Source organism: Silene latifolia, chromosome X, assembly GCF_048544455.1.
Source record: "Silene latifolia isolate original U9 population chromosome X, ASM4854445v1, whole genome shotgun sequence".
NCBI lineage: Eukaryota > Viridiplantae > Streptophyta > Magnoliopsida > Caryophyllales > Caryophyllaceae > Silene > Silene latifolia.
In genome coordinates, this window is record NC_133537.1 from 108268141 (window position 1) to 108295576 (window position 27436).

The window sequence follows — 27436 nt, forward strand, 5'->3', positions numbered from 1 at the left end:
AAATCTCTTGAGTTGATAGAGACAACTCTCCTCCTTTCTTGATTTGGCCAATGAGGCCATCCTCTTCACTTGTCATGGGTGAGCTTTTCAAGCTCTCTTTGTTGATATTCACTTGTTCTTTTGATGGAGCATCATCAACTTTCTTCTTCCATTGGAATTCCCGCTTCTTCCTATCATCCTTCCGGCTATAATGATCAACCATAAAACATGGTTCATGCAAACGGGGAGCTCTCATGGTTTTGTCAAGATTGAAAGTTATGCTCTTATCTCCCACTTCTAGAGTGAGCTCTCCATGCTTCACATCTATCACCGCACCCATGGTGTGCAAGAAAGGTCTACCTAGAATGATTGGAATATTGGAGTCTTCTTCCATGTCAACAATGACAAAGTCCACCGGGATGAAAAATTTTCCAACTCTTACGGGAACATCTTCCCATATCCCTAATGGTGTCTTCGTCGATCTATCGGCCATTTGGAGTGTGATGTTAGTACATTTAAGCTCTCCCATCCCTAACCTTTTACTCACCGAATACGGCATAACACTCATACTAGCCCCTAGATCACATAGGGCCTTGTTGATCGTTGTGTCGCCAATGGTACACGGTATTGAGAAGCTTTCCAGGTCTTTAAGTTTCGGAGGTGAACTCCCTTGAAGGATTTCACTACTCATCTTAGTGAAGGCGATAGTCTCAAGCTTCTGAATCGACTTCTTTTTCGTAAGGATGTCTTTCATGTACTTTGCATAGGCCGGCACGTGATTGATTAATTCCGTGAAAGGAATCGAGACTTCCAAATTCTTCACAATTTCCATAAATTTTCCAAGTTGGTCATCAAATTTAGGCTTAGCTTGACGACTTGGAAAAGGAAGTCTAATCACAATGGGTTCCTTCTCCATGGCCTTGTCTTCATTTTTCTTTGAAACTTCTTCTTTTGATGGTTCTCCATCCTTGGAGTTTTGCACAACTTCTTCTTTGTCACTCGCTTCCATGCACAACTTCATCCTCAACTTGCTTCTTTGGTGCTTCATACCTCGTACCACTCCTCAAATGAATGGCACTAACCGTTTCATGTCTCGGGGGATTACTTTGAGGTGGTAATTGCCCCTTTTGTCTTTGTGAGCTTGAAGATGCTAGTTGAGTCAATTGGGTTTCCAACATTTTGGTGTGGGCTAGAATGTTGTTGATGGTGATTTCCTTTTCTTGACTATCCTTTTGCATTTGGGTGAAAAACTCTTGTTGATTCTTTTGCATTTGAAGGACCGCTTTTTGAACATCAAAACCTTGGTCATTTTGTTGATTGTATGGAGTTTGGTTTTGGTAACCTTGGTTTTGGTTGAAAAAGGGTCTTTGATTTTGGTTTCTTATGGGAGGTGGGGTGTATGTTGGTTGAGGGTTTTGAACATTTTGGCTTTTGTATGAGAGATTTGGGTGGAATTTGGTGTTTTCATTGTAATAATTGGAATAAGGGGTACCACTCTTGTATGCTTGAAAAGCATTCACTTATTCATTTGTTCCCCTACATTCACTTTGGTCATGTCCCAAAGTTCCACAATTCTCACATATCCCACTTGGGATTGATGAAGATGCCGTCATGGCATTAACATGTTGCTTTGGTGATTTTGAGGCTTATTCAAGTCTAACCATAGCTTTTTCGAACTTCAAATTGATGGTATCAATATGAGCACTAAGTTGAGCACCCAATTGAGTAATAGAGTCCAATTTATGCTTTCCTCCTCTAGTAGCCTTGCGAGGTCTACTATATTGTGAATTATGGACCGCGATTTCCACAATCTTGTTCCAAGTTTGATTATCGTCAACTTCGGTGAACATACCATTTGATCCCATGTTTAGAATGTTTCTTGAGTCTTCATAAAGACCATTCCAAAATTGTTGTACCAAGAACCACTCGCTAAGTCCATGATGAGGACATGAGCGACAAATTCCCTTGAATCGCTCCCAAGCTTCATACAAAGATTCTTCATCTCTTTGCTTAAAGCCCGTGATTTGAGCTCTTAGCATGTTAGTCTTTTCCGGTGGGTAGAACTTTTTGTAAAAAGCTAGAGCCAATTTCTTCCAAGAGTCAATTCCGAGAGTAGCCTTATCAAGGCCTTTCAACCATTGTTTTGCGGTGCCAATTAGAGAAAAAGGAAATAAGACCCATCGAATTTGGTCTTGAGTTACACCGGTTTGAGAAATCGCATCACAATAGTCACAAAAAGTCTCCATGTGAGAGTGAGGGTCTTCACTAGGCATCCCCCCAAATTGGCTTCTTTCGACTAATTGGATAAATGCGGATTTGGCAATGAAATTTCCGGTTAAGTGTTGTGGTGTGGGAGTACCATTGGGTACGTTCTCCTCGGTTGGTACGGAATGTGATGAAAATTTAGGCATTGTGGGTTGATTTTGTGTTGGATTTTGTGTTGGATTCTCCTCACCTTCTCTTGCAAAAGGGTTGACGAACTCAATAGTGTTTGGTTGAATATCTACAACCTCACCAATACCTCTCAAAATTCCTCTAGCAAGTCTTCTATTGTTTGTCAAAGTCCTTTCAATTTCGTGATCAACGGGTAACAAGTTACCTTGTGATCTTCTAGACATGCAAAATATCAAACAACTCGAAAATAATTAGAACAAATCCTAAGGAGTTTTACTTCCCCAAGGCAAAGAAAGACACAACTAATAACAATCTAAGAAAATCTAAATCAAGTTAACACTGTCCCCGACAACGGCGCCATTTTTGGCAAGGGCCCTCTTGCGCGGTTTAGTTTTCGGTACTTGTCGTTAGGAGCACCTAGACCAAAACAATATTTATAACTCCACAAACAACTCTACTATTAGTAAAGAGGCAAGTAATGGTCGGATCCCAAGGGACGGGTATTGAAGTGAGATCTTCAATTGTAACTAGCGGTGTCTAGGAGTGTCACAATTTGGGGTTGGAATAGAAGATCACTAAACTAAATAGCAATGAAAGTAAACAAGCAAGATGATTAAAAAGGGATGTAAACAATTGATAAAAGGCACTAGGGTGTCATGGGGTCATAGAGGATTCATGGGAATTGATCATACAAACATATTCTCAAATTATAAGCAAGCAATTATTGTTGTGATGGATTGAGTTGGTTTATATCTTACGATCCTAGGAAAGTTTGGGTCCCGGAGCCGAATCGATTAGATTGTACAACATCTACAAGTCGACTTAATCTTCCCTACTCAACTATATGCATGGTCTAATGAGACTCGAGTTGGTTTATGTCTTACAAGTCTCATTGAAAAGATAGGTGATGGGTAAAAAATGCAAGGATTCATAGGCTCGCATTTCATCAAACATAACATGTGCATAAGTTGAGATCACAACAAGTAAGCAAATAAACTATGAAAACATATTAAATTAAGCATGAATCATCCCCCATGTTGGTTTCCCCTAATTACCCATTAACCCTAGCTAAGGAAACTACTCACTCATTATCATGTTGAACATGCTAGCAAGGTTGTCAATCATACCAACAAAGTAAAACATGATGAATAAATGAGGATGATTAACAATAATTAAAAAGGGATTAAGATGGTTATACCTACTAATGATTCCAATAATAAAGCAAAGAATAATAGAAGTACTTGATGATTGATTGGAAGGTTGTCAATCTCCCAATAATAACTCAAATAATCTTCAATTACCCAAAATGAAAAATGAACAAGAGAGATTAAGGAAATGAGATTTGTATTAAGACTTGATTAAAAGTTGATTACAAGATTAAAGAGAGATTAGATTGATATAAACTACACTAGAGATTGATAAGAAGAACATGATTATCTAATTAGACTAATGGGGTATTTATAGTGGGGATTAGGTACACAAATTAGGGTTTACTAAGGGCTTAAATGACGATTAAGTCCTTGAGGAATCGCTCCTCTCAGAAAAATATGCGAGTCTCCTTTTTGCTAGTCTTTCCGAGGTATGCGCATCCTTCATAAAACAAGAAGAAAACAAAATAGCTCTAACACAATCCGAGCGTCCAGGGCACAGGACGAGCGGATTGTCTGGCTTTTGGACGAGCGGATTCTTGGGCTGGACGGGCGGATTGCGGCGGTTTTGGACGAGCGTCCCTCTGAGGAAGACGCTCGGATTCCTTGTCTTGGACGGGCGTCCAGTGGGCAATCCGCTCGGATTCTTGATCAACTTCTTCCCTTCTTCTTTTCTTCTTTCTTCTTCATACAATCCTTGGGGATTTCATCGGAGATGCAAGGATCTTTTCTCATCATTGCCCAACTACTACAATATGTACAAAGGCCTTCTAGTCTTATCTTCTCTTTGATGCTTGGTCATTGAATTCAATAAATTTGGTCCATTTTGCCATGAAAATGCAAGGTTTGCAGTCCTTTCCTACCAAGGGATCAAAACCTCAAAGAATATGCAAAACAAAGGACTAAAGATAATAAATGACCCAAATATGCACTAAAAAGCATGGGAACAAGGCTAATTCGGGGACTATATATGCTCAAATAATGGTCACATCAGAAGCTCTGATAGCAGGCTTAAAGTTATGTCTAGACCTCGATGTTCAAAACCTAAAGGTAAAAACGTATTCACTTTTAATTGCTAATCAAATAAAGGGAATTTATACGGCCAAGGATGCAAAAATGATTTCGTATTTAGAATATGCAAAAAACCTTACCGCTAAATTTGCTTTATTTGATTTAGATCAAATATCAAGAGACCTGAACACGCAGGCTAATGTTTTGGTCAGCCTAGGTTCAAATTTTTCCCCCGCAGTTTTCGATAAAATACCAATTGTTCATTTATTAGAACTGGCTATCAGCAAGGCTGAACAAGTCAACCCTGTCAATCAGGATAGTAATTCTTGGACCAAACCCTACTATGATTGGTTTCTCCGAGGAATACTACCTCAGGGAAGACACGAAGCAAGGGCTTTTAAAATCAGAGCTTCAACCTATGCTATTATCAATAACACTTAACACTTTATTCAAGAGATCGCAGGCTGGACCATACCTGAGATGCTTGGAGCCTGACGAAGCCAAACAAGTACTTCAAGAAATACATGATGGACATTGTGGTAACCATAAAAGAGGATGTGACCATCATTTGAGCATATTTAGTCCCCGAATTAGCCTCGTTCCAATGCGTTTTAGTGCATATTTGGGTCATTTACTATCTTTAATCCTTTGTTTTGCATATTCTTTGAGGTTTTGTTTCCTTGGTAGGAGAGGAGTGCAAACCTTGCATTTTCATGGCAAAATAGAGCTAAATTGATCGAATCTAATGACCAACCATCGAAGAGAAGACAAGACTAGAAGGCCTTTGTACATATTATAGTAGATGGGCAATGATGAAGAAATCCTTGCATCCTCGACTAAATCCCGGAGGATTATCGAAAGAAGAGAGGAAGAAAAGAAGAAAAGGGAAGCTGGAACCAAATCCGCTCGTCCAACCATAAAGACGCTCGTCCAGGACAGCAGAGATCCGAGCGTCTTTGCCATAGGGACGCCCGTCCAACCACAACCCAGAATCCGCTCATCCCGACTCTTGGACGCCTGGATTCTCTTACAGGCCCGTACGTCCTCTTCTCCCTTCCATTAAAGATGCGCATATTTTTGGAAGACCGGCAAAAAGGAGACTCGCATCTTTTCTGAGAGGAGCGATTCCTCAAGGACTTAATCGTCATTTAAACCCTTAGTAAACCCTAATTTGTGTACCTAATCTCCACTATAAATACCCCATTAGTCTAATTAGATTAATTATGTTCTTCTTATCAATCCTTAGTGTAGTTTATATCATTCTAATCTCTTCTTAATCTTGTAATCAACTTCTAATCAAATATTAATACAAATCTCATTTCCTTAATTTCTCTTTTGTTCATCTTTTATTTTGGGTAATTGAAGATTATTTGGGTTATTATTGGGAGATTGACAACCTTCCAATCATTCATCAAGTACTTCTATTATTCTTTGCTTTATTTTGGAATCATTAGTAGGTATAATTCTCTTAATCCCTTTTTAATTATTGTTGATCATCTTCATTTATTTATCATGTTTTGCTTGGTTAATATGATTGACAACCTTGTTAACATGTTAAACTTGATAATGAGTGAGTAGTTTCCTTAGCTAGGGTTAATGGGTAATTAGGGGAAACCAACATGGGGGATGATTCGTGCTTAATTTAATATGTTTTCATAATTTATTTGCTTGCTTGTTGTGATCTCAACTTATGCACATGTTATGTTTGATGAAATGCGAGCCTATGAATCCTTGCATTTTTTACCCATCACTTACCTTTTCAATGAGACTTGTAAGACATAAACCAACTCAAGTCTTATTAGACCATGCATATAGTTGAGTAGGGAGGATTAAGTCGACTTGTACGTGTTGTACAATCTAATCGATTCGGCTCCGGGACCCAAACCTTCCTAGGATTGTAAGATATAAACCAACTCAATCTATCAAAACAATAATTGCTTGCTTATAATTTGAGAATATGTTGGTATGGTCAATTCTCATGAATCCCCTATGATCCCATGACACCATAGTGCTTTTAATCAATTGTTTACATCTAATTCTAATCATCTTCCTTGTTTACTTTTATTGCTATTTATTTTAGTGATCTTCTTATCTCAACCCAAATCGTGACACCCCTAGACATCGCTACTTCCAATCGAAAATCCTACATCAATACCCGTCCCTTGGGATCCGACCTTTACTTGCCTCTTTACTAATAGTAGAGTTGTTTGTGATGTTATAAATATTGTTTTGGTCTAGGTGCTCCTAACGACAAGTAACCGAAAATTAAGCTCCAAGGGGGCGGAACGACCTCTCGATCTACTTACTGCAGCCCAGGAAGAAAAACATCGTCTAGGCCTTCTCTCTTGCTCCGATCTCTTCTACGCCTAATAAAACAAGTAGGTGGTTCCATTATACATATCGCCATATTTTTCTTTTTCTTTTTTTCGTAGAACGTTTGGGAGTAGTTTCGGTTGGTGATGATGGAAACGAAAGAAATTTCGCTCGACCGGGTCATCATAAGAAAAAAATAAAAGACTTCTAAATCTTTGCCGGGGACGGTGTTAACTTGATTGATTTTCTTAGATTGTTATTAGTTGTGTCTTTCTTTGCCTTGGGGAAGTAAAACTCCTCAAGGTTTGTTCTAATTCTTTTCGAGTTGTTTGATATTTTGCATGTCTAGAAAATCACAAGGTAACTTGTTACCCATTGATCACGAAATTGAAAGGACTTTGACAACCAATAGAAGACTTGCTAGAGGTACTTTGAAAGGTATTGGTGAGGTTGTAGATATTCAACCAAATACTATTGAGTTCATCAAACCTTTTGCAAGAGAAGGTGAGGAGAACCCAACACAAAATCCAACACAAAATCAACCCACAATGCCTAAATTTTCATCACATTCCGTACCAACCGAGGAGAACCTACTCAATGGTACTTCCACACCACAACACTTAACCGTAAATTTCATTGCTAAATCCGCATTTATCCAATTAGTCGAAAGAAACCAATTTGGGGGAATGCCTAGTGAAGACCCTCACTCCCACATGGAAACTTTTTGTGACTATTGTGATGCGATTTCACAAACTGGTGTGACTCAAGACCAAATTCGATGGGTCTTATTTCCTTTTTCTCTAATCGGCACCGCAAAACAATGGTTGAAAAGCCTTGATAAGGCTAATCTTGGAATTGACTCTTGGAAGAAGTTGGCTCTAGCTTTCTACAAAAAATTCTACCCTCCGGAAAAGACTAACATGCTAAGAGCTCAAATTACGGGTTTTAAGCAAAAGGATGAAGAATCTTTGTATGAAGCTTGGGAGCGGTTCAAAGGAATTTGTCACTCATGTCCTCATCATGGACTTAGCGAGTGGTTCTTGGTACAACAATTTTGGAATGGTCTTTATGAAGACTCAAGAAACATTCTCAACATGGGATCAAATGGTATGTTCACCGAAGTTGACGATAATCAAACTTGGAACAAGATAGAGGAAATGGTGGTCCATAATTCACAATATAGTAGACCTCGCAAGGCTACTAGAGGAGGAAACATGAAGTGGACTCTATTACTCAATTGGGTGCTCAACTTAGTGCCCATATTGATACCATCAACCTAAAGTTTGAGAAGGCTATGGCTAAACTTGAAGAAGCCTCAAAATCAGCAAAGCATCATGTTAATGCCATGGTAGCATCTTCATCAATCCCAAGTGGGATATGTGAGAATTGTGGAACTTTGGGACATGACCAAAGTAAATGTAGGGGAACAAATGAACAAGTGAATGCTTTTCAAGCATACAAGAGTGGTACCCCTTATTCCAATTATTACAATGAAAACACCAAATTCCACCCAAATCTCTCATACAAAAGCCAAAATGTTCAAAACCCTCAACAAACATACACCCCACCTCCCATGAGAAACCAAAATCAAAGACCCTTTTTCAACCAAAATCAAGGTTACCAAAATCAAACTCCATACAATCAACAAAATGACCAAGGTTTTGATGTTCAAAAAGCGGTCCTCCAAATGCAAAAGAATCAACAAGAATTTTTCACTCAAATGCAAAAGGATAGCCAAGAAAAGGACATCACCATCAACAACATCCTAGCCCACACAAAATGTTGGAAACTCAATTGACCCAACTAGCATCTTCAAACTCTCAAAGACAAAAGGGGCAATTACCACCTCAAGGTAATCCCCCAAGACATGAAATGGTTAGTGTCATTCACTTGAGGAGTGGTACGAGATATGAAGGACCAAAGAAGAAAGTTGAGGATGAAGTTGTGGAAGTTAGTGACAAAGAAGAAGTTGTGCAAAACTCTAAGGAAGATGAACCAACAAAAGAAGAAGTTTCAAAGAAAAGGCCAAGGAGAAGGAGCCCATTGTGATTAGACTTCCATTCCCAAGTCGTCAAGCTAAGCCTAAATTTGATGACCAACTTGGAAAATTCATGGAAATTGTGAAGAATTTGGAAGTCTCGATTCCTTTTACGGAATTAATCAATCACGTGCCGGCCTAAGCAATGTACATGAAGGACATCCTTACGAAAAAGAAGTCGATCCGGAAGCTTGAAACTATCGCCTTCACTAAGGTGAGGAGTGCAATCCTTCAAGGGAGTTCACCTCCGAAACTTAAAGACCCGGGAAGCTTCTCAATACCGTGTACCATTGGCGACACCACGATAAACAAGGCTTTGTGTGATCTAGGAGCAAGCGTGAGTGTTATGCCGTATTCGGTTAGTAAAAGGCTAGGGATGGGAGAGCTTAAATGTACCAACATCACACTCCAAATGGTCGATAGATCGACGAAGACACCGTTAGGGATATGGAAAGATGTTCCCGTAAGAATCGGCAAATTCTTCATCCCGGTGGACTTTGTCATTGTTGACATGGAAGAGGACTCCAATATTTCGATTATCCTAGGTAGACCTTTCTTGCACACCGCGGGTGCGGTGATAGATGTGAAGCACGGAGAGCTTACTCTAGAAGTGGGAGATGAGACCATAACTTTCAATCTTGACAAGACCATGAGAGCTCCCCGTTTGCATGAACCATGCTTTATGGTTGATCACTATAGCCGGAAGGATGATAGAAAGAAGTCGGAATTCCAATGGAAAAAGAAAGTTGATGATGCCCCATCAAAAGAGCAAAGAAATAGCAACAAAGAGAGCTTGAAAAACTTACCCATGACAAGTGAAGAGGATGGCCTCATTGGCCAAAACAAGAAAGAAGGAGAGTTGTCCCTATCAACTCAAGAAATTTTTAATGATCAAGTAGACGAAGTTTGCGGTCTTTGGGATGATGAGTTCGAAGGGATATTCAATCCCTACATTGGTAATGCTATGAACCAAGACCATCACGGAGAAACAACAAATGCAAAACTCTATTGAGGACCTTTATCATGACAATGAACAAGCTTTCGACTACTTTTTCAAGGTGTTGAGTTACATCAACAACACCTTGAACATGCCCCCTTGACATCTCACATTGGATGAGAGTTTGGTGGAGTCCTCCCTAAACCACCATTTGTAAATATTCTAACTCCCTAACTTGCATTTCAAATTATTACATTGCATTTTTGTCATTTTTGGACTTATATTTTTGTGCATTAATCAAGATATTCATCATTTTATAATCCTTCGTACTCCCTCTCTCTCTCTAAAAAAACCCTCTCTAAAAACCTAGCCTCCATTATTATTCGGGGGCTTCCATCGATCATCCATCGATGGTAAGCCCCACAAAAGCTTTCTTAAACAACTAATATTATGCAGATCTATCTTATTTTCAATAATAGTCTCCCTTTTGGTGAGATCTGTTGTTCCGTCTCTTCTTTCGGGGTTTTTCCATTTTTTCGTGGGATTGTTATCAATATAATAAGTTTTAATCGACGGGGAGATTATCAGATTTGTTTCGTGGATGAATACATCAAGACGGCTACACTGTTTCCCTCCATCAAGAAGGATGCAAAGACATCGATTATTCATAGATTCAAGAAATTTATGATTTTGGAGCGGCAGCCATTACGATATTTAGATAGTTATTTTGAATGTATTTTTTACGTTAGCAATCTTGATTTTCCTTTGTCTATTTGTTATCTTCATTGTAACCTACGCTTAGTTGATTATTAATGAGATGACAATTTCAAAAAAAAAAACAAAAAAAAGATATTCATCATTTTGAGAGAAGTGAGGGAGGGACTTATGATTTCATTAATGTGTAGTGCTTTGACTTAGTGTGGGGATAGCAATTGCCTAGGCTATTCATGCCTTTGTAGTGCCCCTACAATGAAGAACACGAGAATTGAAGAATGAAAATGTTACGGGTTATGAAGTACCCACGGATGGACCTGAATCCGTGTGGACAAGGAAGAATCCGAGCGGCCAAAAGGGAATCCGCTCGTCGTCAAGGAATTCGAGCGTCTAAGATGAAATCCGCTCGTCTGGCAGAGCTGCAGAATTCAAAAAAAATGGTCTGTCACAGAATCCGAGCGTCCCAATTGAGAATCCGCTCATCTGATCCAAGACGCTCGTCTTACAGAGAAGGCGCTCGTCTTTCTGCTGTTGATTTTTGAAGTATCTCCCTGTAACAGAATCCGAGCGTCCGTCCAGGAAGATGATCATCCCAAATTGCAAAATCCGCTCGTCTTTGTTGAAAGACGCTCGTCCTGTGGCGTCATTTCCTGAGGCAAAACACGAAGAATCCGAGCGTCCCAGCCCTTGGTCCGCTCGTCCCCTGCTACGATTCGCAAAATTAAAATGAGCTGAGAGTGTGTTGATTATATTGAATTTAAGATTGACTTCCTTTTCCCTCATTCATTTTCATTTCTTCTACATTCAAACACTACCCAAAACCCAAAACCCAAAACCCCTCATCCTCTACATCAACAAAACCAAATTTCCTCAACCAAATTCAACAAAATCAAATCCAAACTTCCTCACAACAAAAATTACACTCCTTTTACAACAACAATTGATTCAAACACCAAAATTTTCAACCTTTGAGTCGATTTTTAAGATACAAAGCAACATTCTTTTATCTTAAATCGATTTGGGCATAACTAAAAATTGGAGATTTCAATCTTTCTTTGGTGTAATCAAGAATGGCAAGAACTAAAGGAGGTAACAAGGCACCCCCAAAGAAGACACTTTCAAAAAGGCAACAAACTCTTCAATCAAAACAATTGTCAAAGGCATTGGTAGTCCATGAGCCAAGGTTGGAGGTTCAATAAGGTCCCCCTATGGAAGCTACAACATCAACAACTTTGGTCATTGAGCAATTATCCAACTATCCGGAGGTAATTTTCACTTCCGACTCTCATAGGGATAACTTTGTTCTCTTTGCCAAGAAGACCATTATGCCTACAAAATTTATTTGTGAAGATGCATTGACAAAGTTGGGTGTTCTTGAACTAACCAAAACCTTCTTTGAGGCTATGGGATTGGGTAAATTGTTTACCATGAAAGAATTGACATACCCCTCCCTCACCTTGGAATTTTTGAGTTCCTTGAAAGTCACAAGGGTGGAGACTAGAACCCACATCGAGTTTCGTCTTGAAAATGTTGATAGGCGCATCACTTATGGCGAATTGAGTAAGATTTTAGGCCTTAGCGATACCCCGAAATATACAAAGATCCCCGACAAGTATGACCCCACTCCTCTTTAGGAGGCAATTTCCGGAAAGAAATTTGTGCGCTTTCATGATTGTCGTGCTCTATTAATCCACCATCCGGGCATTAGAGTGTGGCATAAGGTCATTGGGAATACTTTGATAGCAAGAAATGGCACTAATCATCTTACCAAGCTCGATTGTGTTCTTCTTGAGTCGGCCTTGAACATAGGAAGGGAATATACTAAGCCATATAATGCTCTAAGACTTTTGGTTGAACGATGGCTTAATGTCGATTGTGGTAAAGAGGGCACCGCTTTCATTGTGAATGGAGGACTAGTTACCCATTTGGCCAAGCACTTTAACTCAAATTTCAACAAAGAAAGCACTTATGTGGCGGTTAAAGGAGGCCATCTCATTGATATGGACACCATGATTCACAAGTTTAAGTGGGTCAAGCATGATTCTCTTGACACCAAATATGGGTGGTTAACCAATGAAGCTAGATCCTTCACTTTGCCTTCAAAGATATGCCGATTGAGTGTTCACCGACCAAACTACCTTCTTCCACTCTCCGAGGAGACCGAGTACATTATTCAACAACAAAGAGGCGAGATTGACGAGCCCTCCTCCTCCATTGTCACACCACCCTACCCATTTGAGTATCACGAGTTCAAACCCAAGGATGTCGAGGTAGGAAATGATTACTTGACTCTACTCATGAGGGAAATGCATAAGCAAGCTTACAATGATAGAGTGGATTCTTACAAGGCCCAATATCCGCTCCTCCTACATCTAGCTAGGCAAGGACTTCTTGATCCATCATGTCCTTTGCCTAGTTGGGCGGATAGGGAAGTTTTCTTTCCTAGCACCTATAGTGGTAGAAGACCGGGTGGAGAGGAGATTGTTGATGAGAGTGTTGATAAAGAAGGTGAAGAAGAAGAGGTTCAAGAAGAGGTTCAAGAAGAAGAAGCTCAAGAAGAGGAAGAAGAAAGTGAGGAAGAGCAAGGAAGTGAAAGTGGGAGTGGAGATGATTCCACATCTATGGAGGAAGATGATGATAATAATGATATGATGGAGGATTAGCAAACCTTGGAGGCTCCTACACTCTTTCACCCCTCTTATGGTTTGTCTACTTCTTTTGTTTTCTTTATTTTATTTTGATCATTTGTTTGTGGTAGTCCTAGCAACATGGAGGACTAACACCTTGGCTTCATTAAGGTGTTCTTTTTATTGATCCCAACTTGTAAAATCCAAAATGACAATTTGTAGTTTCATGCATTGCATTCCATGTGCATGTACTACCCCGAAATTCAAGACGTTAGAAATAATGTCTATATTCGTTTGGGGAAGTCCATGCATATGCATCGGGAGCTAATTTAAATTATGCTCTCCGCCATAACAAAAACCCATGCATCATGTAGTGTAGCTTAATCTAGTTTGCATTTAGTTTAGAAATCATGTATCATGCTTACATAATTTCCTATCGTATTGGCCATTGAGGACAATGCCCATACTAGTGTGGGGATGGGAAATTCTAACTTGACTTTTATTCAAAAATCCAAAAAAAAAAAATCAAAAATTTCCAAAAATCCAAAAAAATTGAAAAATTGAAAAAATCAAAAACATGTTCATTTCCTTTTTAGTGTAGTCTTGTATATATTGTTTTGTATATATTGTGTTTGTTCATCCTTGTTCACATTGATTGACTACGCCACACCCGAGACATGAGGATATTGAAGACCGCGTGGTATGATCTTTCCAATCTTCTTTTTCCTCTTTATGTTAATGACTATGTGGCTTTATTTTGATTGATGCGGTAAAAACAATGTGAATTTAGGATTACATTTAGATTATTTGGCATACTAGTTGGTAGAAACATATGCATTAGGATGTATAAATGTTAGTTGCATCATGACATATAGTTGCATGTTAGAAAAATTTTGTGAAACCGTCTACTTGGGAAGCTTGACAAGTGTACATTGGCCCTAGTAGATGCTTTTTCTTCTTAAGACTTTGCTTGTTAGAATACTTGTAAAACACCCTAGGATGTGTCATGCTAGTATCCTTTGTGTTGGGAAATGTGTCCTCAACAATAGTGCGATCACATGATTTAAATATCATTATTAAATCTCATTTTAAGAATACATATGGGATGTAATATTTTACAGTCAACTGGTCCACACATATCGGTAATGATTGGCTGACTAGAGTTTGACATTACTGTCGTGCGACGGTGGTGATCGATTGATCCCCTTAGGTCATACCTATAGGGAAATACTCTTAATTGATTATTTAATTGATCGTATACCGATACGAGTTAATTAAATTGCTTAAAATTGACGGATGATTTTGTGAGTATAATTTACGTATCTTATTGTAAATATGATTAAATAAGACACGGTCTAAGTAATCGAACTATTTTATTACTTGGATGAAATTATTGTTTACAGAAACAATTGAAACGGGATGAATAAGTTATTATAAATACAGAATGTTGTAGTTTATAATTTGGAAACATTTTTGGTACAAGTAATTACGAATTACTAGTCAATTTTGTAAATGACATATTTCATGAGTATGTTGATTTTTAATATGTTAAAAATACATTAAAAATTCACATGTCAAGTAACATATCACATATGTCACAATTGACAAATGACAAAATAAAATGGACCTTCCATTTTATCTTGTATGTACCGAAAATTAGAAGGAGATTTAGTGAAATAATTATGTTGATTATTTTAATATGAGGAAACATAATTATTAAAGCCTAATCTCTAGCCTTGCAAGCCTAAGCTTTTGAGAAGAGCATAAACTAAAGGCATTGGGCATGCTACCCAAGGCCATAATTTCGGCCACCCTAAGGAAAGAAGAAGAGTTTTTCTTTTTGATATTATTCATTCACAATTCATACACAACATTTTCTAGTGTAAGAAAATCCTCCAAAAACTTTCTACAATTTATGATAATTCTAGAGAAATAAAATCTCACAAAAACATCACCTCTTGACCGAAATTTTCAAGAGCCAAAATACAATTTATTTTGTGTCATTTTTATGGTAAAACTAATATTATTACTAGATCGAAATAGTATTGGTTTATTAAGATGTATTCCTTGGGTATATGCTTTTGGGAGGAATTCTACATTTGAGTCCTTGTTCTTCCATTTGGAGAGCCCAAGAACAAGTGAGTAGGTGAACTCACTTGTGCCCATAAATCCGATTTTATGGTGAGAAAATTATTTTTCTTCCTTATATTGTTTATTAGTTTGCATGCATAAAACCTTTATTAATTTTATGACAAATTAATTTTAAAACATATATGAGTATGTTTATGTATATAGATCTACATTTCCTTCAATCGGTATCAAGAGCCACGTTGTTTGCATGCAAATCGGTTAAAAGTTTTTCCGAGTTATAAGAATAACAAATAAAACTTGTAAAATTTGTGTTATTGTGATATATCACGAAATTAATCCATGCATGTTAATATTCCCGGTCCTAAAATGTTTTAGGATTTTTTGGTTAATTTTACGGATTTTTATTGTTCATAATTTACAATAATGGCATTTAAATGTGATTTTATGAGTAAAAATGTCATTTTTGGTCTAAAATTAGCTATACTTCGAATTTTCCATTGATTTTTGGATATGTTGTCACATATATTATTTTGAGATAACCTGTAAAGTTTCATAATTTTTGGACTTGTTATGCTCGAACAATGAATTTTTCATTATTAAATTCGGATTTAAGTGAAAAATAGGTTAATATGAGTTAAATTTCGAATCTGATCATAGAAAATTAATATGTTGTCACATGCAATTTTACAAGATGTGTGTAAAATAATTGGCTATAAAGAAGTCTTTTTGCATGATTTATGGATTTTTGAAGAAAAATAGCATAAATAGTGACACTATTAGTGGAAAATTAATAAAACATAATCTATGACTTAGGAAAAACGTCTAATGTTGCATTTTATTATCTTTTTTCAGATCTAAAATTGAAAAGTTAATGAAAATAATTTTTCCATGTTTTTATGATTATTTTATTAAAAATCGATAAACCGCAACATTGTTTTTCCGGAAAAATTTCAAAATTTTTAACCTAAGATTTTGAACATTATGAGTGTCATGGTATTTTTCCAGAATGTTCATGAGTTTAAATTTCAAATTTTGAATTTATTTGAAATTTTGTGATTTATTTGAAGTTTATAGCTTATTTTTGTAATTTTTGGTCCATTTATGAACAATTTTGTAAATATGGGTTAATTATGGTCAAATTATTAGTGAAGACTAAATTTTGAGTCCTAAGACGTTAGGGTAATTAACTTATGCATAAATATGAGTTTATGTATTTTTTTGATTATAAAATGTTGAAATCACGCAAATCCGTAAAAACCGAGTAATATACGATATTGGCTATTTAAAGGCGATTTAGCATAAAATTGAGCATGTTCATACATATTATAATGCTGCATTTTTCTTTATGATTGTCATAATTTTAATTTATGTAATTTTGAATTATGTAATTTTACTTAGTATGGCCTTAGATTTTAATTGGTATTTCCCGAAATGTATGGGAATATCGATTCGGTTGTAATTTTTATTGTGATCTCGTATCACCGTCTTGTAATTTAATAGATTTATTTTATTATAGTTACAAATGTATAATAGGAAATTATGTAATTTATTATGTAATTTTATTCATTTCGGAGTTCCCAAAGACGGATTTCTTCAAGATGGCGATACATAAAGACGGTGTTACCTCTAGATGCGTGCCACAACCGAAGTTCAAGAGACCAATGGAGTTGGTTTCCGAATATGTAATAGTTAAATAGTTTTTCTATTTTAGGAAATGCCATACTAGGATTTATTTTATGCTTGCTTTTTATTTTATGTCACATGCATCGCTAAATCGCCATAACTAAAACATGCATTGTCATTTTAATCGAGTTTATCGACCGTGTCTTACAATTATCGTAGTTCACCGCTTTAGTTCACTTAAAACGTGATAGATAATAAATTGACATGACCTCTCGCTAAAATAAACAATTGAGACATAGCCTTACCAAAAATTAGAAACCCATGAAGTACCGGTTTTAAGGGAGTTGAGCGAAACTGCTTTACCGTAAGACAAACCTTGTTACGTTGGTGAAGTGGGGTGATAAATGTCTATCCACCGAATTTGTGTTAATAAAGGGTATTTCGGCACACCGTGCCCTAAGTTGACATGGGTTTGGATCACGGACACATTTATTCGAAATTTGGGTTGAACTCAACGAAAGTATTCACGACGTATTTCCGGATGTGTTTCGGGCTAGAGATAAAATATTAATGTAATTTTATCAACCAAGAGTTCTAAAAGTAGAATCGATTAAAGAGTTAATCCACCGAGTTATATTGATAAGGGGTATTTCGGCACACCGTGCCCCAAGTCAATATGAATTTGGATCTTGGAATCATTTATCATAGTTGGGTAGAGGTCACTATGTAAATGCTTTACTTGTTATTTACAAGTATTATTAAAACGATAAATGCTATGTTTTCCACTATTCCATATCATATTGTTCTATTTCTTTACCACAATTCATATATGATATAATTTCGATTTTTGATTCAAATCTCCATTAAAACATCGTAACTAAAGACAAAATTTGAATTTTCTTCTAAAACCTCAAATGAACCATTGCTAAGGATCTCTTGAAAAGTGTATAGATTAAAGTTATTCATTATCAAACAGGTTTTTGATTCTTGACTAACACATCTACTTACAATGAATTGTTTCTAATTTTGGTAACTAGATTTGTTGGAAATCAAAATTGACCAAAATATCGCAACCACTTCAATGAAAGTTTTAAGACTAAAACGAACAAATGAAGAGTAATCTTCATGAATTCAATCTTGCTTCTCAAAGCAGAGACTCATTGAAATGAGTGGGAGCATTCTCTTAAACCGTCAAGATGAGGACGAGGTTCAAGAAGTAAAGATAATAATGGAATTGATACAAGGTAATGTTAAAAGTAAAGTTATTGAGAAATGACGATACTAAACCTATCAATCCCAACCAATAAAGTTTCCATTGTCTTAAATGTTGGACACAAGAAAGGAAACTACCCCAAATTATTGAAGAATCAACAAGTTAGTTGTGGGACATCTAATGGGACCTTATTCTTTAAATGTTTATTTGATTAAACATAAATTTTGCTAGTACCACTTCGTCAATATTAGAAACCAGTGGAGGCTTTCATCTTTGTATTCGACACATAAGATGATTAGAATATGACGACTAGCAACAATAATGTCGAGAGATAGAGTAATTGTGTACTCAATCTAGTTTTTGGATTTAACGTTGTACTTAATTGTGACTATTAAGTGCATAAACTCTAAATAAGAATATAAACTTGTTAAGATACAAAAAGGGTTTTCACTTTTGTGACCCTATACACCACGATTTGATGTATGGCTAGCCCATTATCAAGGTGATTATATTCTAAAACAAACTAGAATGATATATCATGTAGATGATGTAAGATTCAAATTGGTAACCCAAGATTAAACCTTAAATTTTGGAATGATGAACGTAAAGAGTTATCGAGTACTCTTGAAACCACTAGATTGTTAATGGTATATGCGTAACTTGTATTCAAAGCAAGATGTCTCGTGCTTTTTGGTTGAAAAGGAGATCGAGATTGTAAATCATTGATCCAAAATAGGTTGATCATTTTCTTTTACCAACGATTTAAGTTGACACTAATATGTTCACTTAATAAAGTAAATAGAAAAATCCTTGAAGAAGTTCAAAGTATTCAAAGAATCACGATTTAGTCGTGATGGGATTATCAAAGTGAAGACTTTGATATAAGCCAATTGAAAGGTGATTTAATATCACAAGTTAATCTCTCTTAACACACATTATAGGACAATGTGTGGTTGGATAAGAATTCAAACGCTATTCGATAAAGTTTGGACTTCAATCAAGTTACTTTGAGTTACTTGATCCTTTTGGGGATTTTATCATTTTTGTCTAAATTATTTTTCCACTAAATCGAATCATATGAGATATGAAATGGTAGGATGCCATGTTTGTAAGTTTTCACAAGAAACAAATGCTCATTTTTCCCTTCATTTATCACGAGTACACCGGGTTTGTGGCTCGTGAAGCTGTCTTTCTAAAATACAAGTTTATTTCTAGAAGACAGAGTGGGAGAAATTATTCAAGAGCCACAAAGAAGACACAAAGAAAGCCACAGAGAATGTTATGTCGCAAGAAACTGGTCTTTCTTGGCTACATGAGACATTTTGTGTAAGACATTGTTTCTTCAAAACCTAGGAGGTTAAATTCGTCACTTGTTAAAAATGATGAATTCATGCTACTTTTAAGAAAGTAAAGAGCTTATAACTTACAAAAGAAATTATTTGATTCAAGTTGATTACTTCTATAAAGTAATGAACATATGACTTACATAAGAGTGTTTAAGTCACAACTCAATACAAGGCTTAGAGCCATGAAAATCCGAAACAAAAGGGCTTGATTAGTGACAAAGGGTTTTGCACTAATAAAGAGATATTTCAAAGCAAGATTGGTTGCAAAGGGTTTTGCACTAATTGAAATGATTAAGTCTATTTGGATCTTCTTAGGGATTGTGTTTCATTTTGAGGATATGCATACAGCAAGTGAATCTAAAACCTACTTCTTCAATAGAAGGAATGTATTCAATACATGTCTTGAGTTTAGTAGATTCTTGCAATCCTAAGATAATGTGAAACTTAAGAGAGGGTCTTAAGTAGGACATCAATGAGTTAGAATCAACATTTTGATCATGTGGTAAAACATTTCTCGATAAGTCGAGAAGTTGTGTTTATACATGGAGTTTAGTGGGAGTTACGGAAGTTTTAAATTAGTCTTATATGTGGATGACATATTGATCATTGCGAATGATTTAAGACTTTTGGAGTATTATAATACATCTTGAATATCTGGATTTATGAAGATAAATCCACATGATATTAGCGCCAGTAAGGAGTCTTATGTTGATAAGATTCATGACTAGTTCAATTAAATTGAACATATTTGATTGATTTTATTTGCTTCCGCTGCCGAATTAATTAAAAAGAAATGATGTATAACACTTCATATGCTTTGAGTATGATGAATTGTTTTCAAAAATCGAATTTAAGTAATCTTTACCAAGTCAGCTATAAAGATTACCCTTAAGTGCTTGCAGAAGCATTAAGGAAGTAAAGCAAAGTGTTTATGATGCAATATTGTGTAAGGGTGTTACACAAGTGACAATTGACAATTGAGATTGCGCATGGTTTCCGACAAAACCATAATCAAAACACATTAGGATGGTTAAGATACCATTGTGGCAATGTTAATTAAGAAGTAGATTTTCTAGAATCATTCTAGGCAATAAAGAACAATGAGAGATATTTATAACGGAAATTGAGTACACTTGCGATCATGAGATGTGCAAGAAAGATGAGTCCTGCACACTGTGAAAACAGTGGGAGCTATTCTTAGGCTAGAGGGCCTATGTCTTGATTGGATCTCGACACGTACTCAGAAAGTTTTGTAATGCAAATGTATACATTACAAAGGAAAACGAGTATGTAGTAAGGTTGAGTAAGGTACAAGAAGTTGATAAAACCTACTAACCAAAGCCTTCTCAAAGGCTAAACATGATGAGTCATGTCATTTCAATTGAATTGAAATGAACAACTACGTACAAGATCAAATTAGATTATGGAATATGAAATAGTAATCAGGCATTGACTATTCATATGTGATAATCACATTTGTCGTTCGAGTTTTACTTTAAAACTCTTTTATTATACTTTGTTACATCCAAACGGGTTGTAGAGACAATTGAACCCCGTTAAAGTGAACACGGATTAGCATTGTATTCGCCCATAGTCATTTGTATGAGGTGACGTCTCGAAGTGACTAGAGTGTGATGCGATTGATGGCAAGTTCAAGTGCCATACAGTCATGTGAGATGACTAGTCGATCACATAGGCAGATTGTTAGGAACACCTTGTCGGGCCTTATGACCGCTTATAGAGTTCTGGCAATTTATATAGCCTGGTCGTGGCGAGAGCTACTATGGTATTCTAATGAGTCGATTCTTTTGACTAAAGACTATTCACCTAAGATGGCACAGTTTCAGATTAACTTTGATTTGTGTTACTACGACCTTCGTAAATGGGGTCAAATGGGCATATTTTGGGTTATGATGGCTGTGGCTAGTCGAAGGGAATAAGTGCGATAGGAATTGTCCATCCCCTTGTCAGGGTTAAAACAATATCTCAGGGCCACTCGAGGAGTAATGAACTGGAAATGCGTGGCCACGCTCGGAAGGTATCCACAGTGGATAAATCCGGTCAAACAGTTATTCTCCAGATCGAGGAAACCACTCTCGATATGATCACTTGCAAGTACGACCTGAAAGACACCTTGCATTGAGTGGGAGATAGTAATAGGACAAGAGAATTGGTGACGCACACTTGTCAAGGACAAGTGGGAGATTGTTGGGAAATGTGTCCTCAACAATAGTGCGATCACATGATTTAAATATCATTATTAAATCTCATTTTAAGAATACATATGGGATGTAATATTTTACAGTCAACTGGTCCACACATATCGGTAATGATTGGCTGACTAGAGTTTGAAATTACTGTCGTGCGACGGTGGTGATCAGTTGATCCCCTTAGGTCATACCTATAGGGAAATACTCTTAATTGATTATTTAATTGATCGTATACCGATACGAGTTAATTAAATTGCTTAAAATTGACGGATGATTTTGTGAGTATAATTTACGTATCTTATTATAAATATGATTAAATAAGACACGGTCTAAGTAATCGAACTATTTTATTACTTGGATGAAATTATTTTTTACAGAAACAATTGAAACGGGATGAATAAGTTATTATAAATACAGAATGTTGTAGTTTATAATTTGGAAACATTTTTGGTACAAGTAATTACGAATTACTAGTCAATTTTGTAAATGACATATTTCATGAGTATGTTGATTTTTAATATGTTAAAAATACATTACAAATTCACATGTCAAGTTACATATCACATATGTCACAATTGACAAATGACAAAATAAAATGGACCTTCCATTTTATCTTGTATGTACCGAAAATTAGAAGGAGATTTAGTGAAATAATTATGTTGATTATTTTAATATGAGGAAACATAATTATTAAAGCCTAATCTCTAGCCTTGCAAGCCTAAGCTTTTGAGAAGAGCATAAACTAAAGGCATTGGGCATGCTACCCAAGGCCATAATTTCGGCCACCCTAAGGAAAGAAGAAGAGTTTTTCTTTTTGATATTATTCATTCACAATTCATACACAACATTTTCTAGTGTAAGAAAATCCTCCAAAAACTCTCTACAATTTATGATAATTCTAGAGAAATAAAATCTCACAAAAACATCACCTCTTGACCGAAATTTTCAAGAGCCAAAATACAATTTATTTTGTGTCATTTTTATGGTAAAACTAATATTATTACTAGATCTAAATAGTATTGGTTTATTAAGATGTATTCCTTGGGTATATGCTTTTGGGAGGGATTCTACATTTGAGTCCTTGTTCTTCCATTTGGAGAGCTCAAGAACAAGTGAGTAGGTGAACTCACTTGTGCCCATAAATCCGATTTTATGGTGAGAAAATTATTTTTCTTCCTTATATTGTTTATTAGTTTGCATGCATAAGACCTTTACTAATTTATGACAAATTAATTTTAAAACATATATGAGTATGTTTATGTATATAGATCTACATTTCCTTCACTTTGACCCATGGATTAAGGCCTAGTCAAGAGTACCTTGTGGTGTGATAACTCCTTGGCTACCGTTTATTCCAAGGTGACCCTTGAAACCATGCAACCATCATTCATCCATGTTCTACCATACTGTTAGGCCTGGAAATCCGCAGACCTTCCTGATCAGTATCTCATCTGAACCTGATTGTCAGGCCGTCAGGGTGTCAAGCTATCAGGACACATGAAGATAGGCGCCAGGCCATGGAGAGGACAACGGTCAAAATATCAGGACGATATTAGACCATATACGCGTATTATAAAGGAATTATATACGCAGCATTAAGTGAGAAGATCTCGCAGTAAATGCAGTAATTAAGGGAGGAATAATTAGCAATTATTACAGGCAATAATGAAGAATAATCCGCATTCATTACCATATCAAGCAGCCGTTCAAGATTGAAGATTATATAAGGAGCACTTTGAAGATGTTGGACTCATCTCGTTCTCACACAAGAAGAAGCACACATTTACATACGCAATACATAGAGAACTATAAGCACTGTTATTATCATACAATAATTCTCCCAAATTACATAGTGAAATCCTCTCCTGGCTTGGTGCCCGTGGTTTTTTCCCATTCAAGGGTTTTCCATGTACAAAATTCTTTGTCTCATTATTGTTGTCGTTATTTTATTTACAGCTTTATATTATACCCTGACCAACAGACCACCTAGAGCTAGTTAACCTTACACAACTCTACCCTGACCTGATTTCGCCTTGCGCAAAATCCACACAAAACAATTGGCGCCCACCGTGGGGCATCTAGCTCTTTTAATCCTTTTTTCTTATCCTACAAAAATTCAAAAATCCTACAAAAATGGCCCAACCCACCATTGAAGAACAATTGAATGCATCTCTCCAACAAGTCGCTGAGTTGAAAAGCCTAAAAGAAAAAGTAGCCCAAATTGAAGCAGAAATCCTGCAATTGAAAGAATCTGAGTCAGCTCTAAAGCAAAAATTAGAAAAAACCCAAGGAGCAGGCTCTAGATTCCAACCAGGAACCCCATTTGCATCAATTATTAAGAATATTGATTTTTCCAGTTTTGGGAGCCCAAGTATTCCTAAAACCATTAATGTTGATGGTGATGATGAACTAAAGGATGATAAGGAGAAGTCTGATGAGTCCGCAGCAGCCATCATGATGGCAGTGGTTCGGGAGATCAAGAAACTCAATGAAAAATTCGATAAGATACCTGGAGTACCTGCCAGCATGGAAGAAGCTGCTCTGACAGCTATGTTGATTCGCCCTTCATAGACGAAATAGCAAAAGTAGACCTACCCAAGAAGTTTACAGTTCCATCCATGAGGGTCTATGATGGAACCACGGATCCACAGAATCACGTGGCTCTTTACAAGCAGAAAATGTTGGCTGCATCTATTCCCAGCGAATTCAGACAAGTTTGCATGTGTAAGGGATTTGGAACGACCCTAACTGGCCCTACTCTGCAATGGTACATCAACCTGCCAACTGGGAGCATCCATTCCTTTGCCAACCTGATCAACAGCTTCAACTAGCAGTTCGCGAGTATAGGGGAGTTGGAGAAACGATCCAGTGACCTTTACCGAGTTACACAAAAACCTGATGAAACTCTCAGAACATTTCTTGCAAGATTCAACAAGGAGAAAGTGTCCATACCCAGGTGTGACGTTGGAACAGCAGTGGAGGCATTCAAACAGGGATTACTACCATATAGTGACTTATACAGCGAACTCACTAAGTATCCCTGCCACTCCTTTGAAGACGTTCAGGCCAAGACTCTTGCTTTCATCAGGCTGGAAGAAGATAAAAGCTATAAACTTGGATCACCCACTAGACCAAAGGATCATGAAAGGAGCAGTAGGAAGAGCAACAAAGGAAACAACTATAGACCTACTCCATATTCCAGGCCAGATCAGTCAGAAGTTAACCTGGCTCATGAGTATCAAGGTAAGGTTAAAGTTTATCCACCTATCTCCGAACATAACTTCAGTGTTGATATTGCAGGATTAATCCAGAGACTTGACAATATGGGATCATCTGTCAGATGGCCCAGGAAGTCAGAAAATCCAAATCCCAGAAGGGACAATTCAAAATGGTGTGAATTTCACATGGATATTGGACACACCACAGATGATTGTTTCACCCTGGGGAAGGAAGTGACCTACCTGCTAAAATCAGGATACTTGAAAGACCTGATCAAGACGAAAGGCAGGAACGCAAACCAGGATAAAGAGAATCAGGAGCATAAGCAGGATCGTAGTCTCCCTCCACCACCACCAATCTATGAAGTAAAATTCATATCTGGCGGTTCGGAGATTTACGGCCTGACAAGTTCAGCAGCAAAGAAGATAGCCAGGACGCCAAGGACTATGTCACCCTGCAAGCCCGATCATATCCCAACAATCACTTTCAATGATTGTGACCTAGTGGGCATCCCTGATGTTCATCATGATGGCATGGTAATTTCCATGCAGATTGGAACAGCCACAGTAAGAAGGATCCTGGTAGACGGAGGCAGCTCAGTGAACCTGATTATGCTTGACGTACTGAAAGCCATGAAGATCAACGAAGACCAAATCATCAAAAAATCTAGCGTCCTAGTAGGGTTCAGTGGCGAAACTAGGAGTACCCTAGGAGAAATCCACCTCCCAACTTACGTGGAAGGAGTCTCATCTTATGAGAAATTTGGAGTCCTTGACTGCCTGTCATCCTACAACGTTATCCTGGGCAGGCCCTGGATTCATAATGTCAAGGCCGTACCGTCAACCTATCACCAGTGCATCAAGATACCGACAGAGTGGGGCATAGCCACAATCAAAGGGGATCACAAGACAGCCCAGGAATGCTACACAGCAGCCTTGAAGCCTTCCAAGGTATGTAAGTCCCTGGCATAGCAATTACAGTACCCTGTCAGGAGCACTTATGTGGCACCTCCCAGAATGGAAACAGATCAGGTAATCCTAGACCCTGAGTACCCTGACAGGTATGTTTTAGTAGGATCCGACGCACCATATAGTGTCGGCCTGAATCTGGTAAAGTTCCTTAAAAATAAATCATCTTGGTTTGCTTGGTCACATTTTGATATGACGGAATTAGCGCCGATATAATTACTCATAAGCTCAATGTTGACCCATCTTTTAAACCCGTAAATGTAAAAGGCGGAAATTTGCAAATTTGAAAGAAATACTATTATTAACGAGGAAGTAGAAAAACTTTTGGATATAGGGATGATCAGGGAAGTAATGTACCCGAGTGGTGGCTAACGTAGTTGTTGTGCGAAAAAGAATGGAAAGTGGAGAGTCCGTGTAGACTACACCGACCGAACAAAGCCCCGTCCTAAAGATCCATTCCCCATGCCTCATATTGATGCCATGGTAGACACAATGAAGGCCACGAGATGCCGACATTCATGGATGCTTCCATTGGATTCAATCAAATAAAGATGCACCCCACGACCAGGAGAGTATCGCATTCATTACTGCATCGAGGCATATATTGTTACACCGCCATGCCTTTCGGCCTGAAAAATGCGGGGGCAACGTATCAAATACTCGGTCAACATGATGTTTAAAGACCAAATAGGTGACATCATGGAAGTATACATAGACGACATGGTGGTGAAATCCAAGAATGCAGAAGATCATGTGAAGCATCTAGAAATAGCATTTGAGATATTAGAAAAATACAACATGAAGCTAAACCCTGCAAAATGCCACTTTGGAGTCTCTGCAGGCAAATTTCTTGGATATATGGTCACAAAGAGAGGCATAGAAGCTAGCCCTGAATAGATAAAGGCTATCCTGGAACTACAGTCACCCAAATATGTCAAGGATATCCATAAATTGACAGGCCGGGTAGCTGCCCTGAACCGTTTCATATCAAGATCCTCTTAGAGATGCAAAACATTCTATAACCTTCTCAGAAAGAATAAACAGTTCTAGTGGACGGATGAACATGAGATAGCTTTTCAGGATCTATAATCCTACTTATCATCTCCACCCTTATTGGCTAAGCCAGAGAAGGGAGAGCCTTTGTCAGTATACCTATCATCACCGACACGAATGTGTGATCCTGGTGAAAGAACAGGATGGTCAAGACAACATCCATTCTACTATGTAAGTAAAAGCCTGCTAGATGCTGAGTTGAGGTATGGACTACTTGAAAAATATGTCTTAGCTTTAATTATGTCATGTACTAAATTGCGACCTTATTTTGAAAGTCACCCCATTATAGTCAGGACCAATTTACCTATAAAATATGTCCTGCGTAAGCCTGAACTTTCAGGCAGGATGGCCAAATGGTCGGTCATGATTAGCACATACGACATCTCCTTTGAACCCAGGGCAAAGCAATCAAACCGCAGGCCCTAGCAGACTTTGTGGTCGACTTTAGCCCTAACCGGAACCGGACACGATAAAAGAGGTCAACCAACTAGAAAATAAAACCCCGGACCAAGAATGGACCCTATTCATAGATGGGGCATCCAACGCCATGGG

At 37.4% G+C, this 27436-nt stretch overlaps 2 non-coding genes across 2 annotated transcripts; one reads left to right on the top strand and one right to left on the bottom strand.

Annotated features, from left to right (window-relative positions):
* The first annotated feature begins 1911 nt into the window (after window positions 1-1911).
* On the top strand, window positions 1912-2018 carry LOC141625839 (small nucleolar RNA R71). Its single transcript, XR_012535589.1, has one exon. It is a non-coding gene; the product is annotated as a small nucleolar RNA R71 (small nucleolar RNA).
* Window positions 2019-7765: 5747 nt separating this feature from the next.
* LOC141624325 (small nucleolar RNA R71) lies at window positions 7766-7872 on the bottom strand. The gene has a single exon (XR_012534132.1). It is a non-coding gene; the product is annotated as a small nucleolar RNA R71 (small nucleolar RNA).
* Window positions 7873-27436: the final 19564 nt, after the last annotated feature.